Genomic DNA, 1,263 nt, shown 5'->3' on the forward strand with positions numbered 1-1,263 from the left:
ATTGAGATATTTATGGAAATGATGAGAGTTCATTTATTATGATTTGAATATTTATGGAAGATGAATATGGTTCATTAATTATGATCGATACTTTATTTTAGGAAACAATTAAAACTTCTATGAAAAATCACATATTAATCAAATGAAATGGACGGTTGAGATTGAGTTGTGTTGGTTGCACAAATGTAAAGGGTTATATAATAACCAACTTTTATATATATATATATATATATACAATTATTGTGAACGGAGTTTAAATTCGTTTTTTTATAATATATTGTAATCATAAAATATCAAAATATTATTCGAATTTATATGATTCAATCGTAAACACAATCATGTCCGACGATAACAACAAATTCAACAATATTGAAAAGAAAAAATATGTAATAACAAATCACATTTTGTAAATAATATAATTTTTACATACCTTTTAAAWTYTTTTAAGTTTTCTTCAACTCTTATTTYTTCATTACTYACCAAAGGATTTCTGTCAATTGAAAAAATCTTGAAGTAGTCAAAATTTAACGTAATTATCAATCACGTATAAATAATTATTGTTAATGAAGCTTAAATTCGAAAAAAGTTTATTTGAATTTATATGATCAAATCGTAAACACAATCATATCATATGATAACAACAAATCCAACAATATTGAAAAAGAAATATGTAATAACAAAACACATTTTTTAATGAATATATAATTTCTACATACCTTTTAAAATCTTTGAATTCTTCTTCAACTTTCATTTTATTCATCCCTCACCAAAAGATTTTTTAAGATTTCATTTTGTTTATTTTTGAAACTTTTTCATTGCTTTGCGAAAAGAAATTCGATTTTTTAATTGGCCGGCTATAAATTCTGCAAGAATATTAAGGTTTCCATAAAGCTTTTCAATTCGTGTGATAGCAATGTTAAGTTTTCTATTTACAAAATTAAATTCTTTTTATAAATTCATCTCTAATTCTTTGATTCCTCAAAGTCGTCTTTCAATTAATATTTTTGGAAATCCCATATAGAGTAATGATTATTCCCAAAAGGAATTGAAGAAGCTTTCAATATACATCAACACCAACCTGCTGGCATCCATCCATCCATCCAGAATAGTACCATCCCTTCATTATTATATTACACACCAATCACATAACCTCATATATATATATATATATATATATCTATACTATATTATAAAGCATTTGGCTAAAACTCTTAAAAACTCTTAAACTCTTAAAACTCTTAAACTCTTAAACCCGTTCATCCC

Source organism: Cynara cardunculus, unplaced genomic scaffold (genome assembly GCF_001531365.2).
Source record: "Cynara cardunculus var. scolymus isolate 2C unplaced genomic scaffold, CcrdV1 Un_Scaffold_7390, whole genome shotgun sequence".
Taxonomy (NCBI): Eukaryota; Viridiplantae; Streptophyta; class Magnoliopsida; order Asterales; family Asteraceae; genus Cynara; species Cynara cardunculus.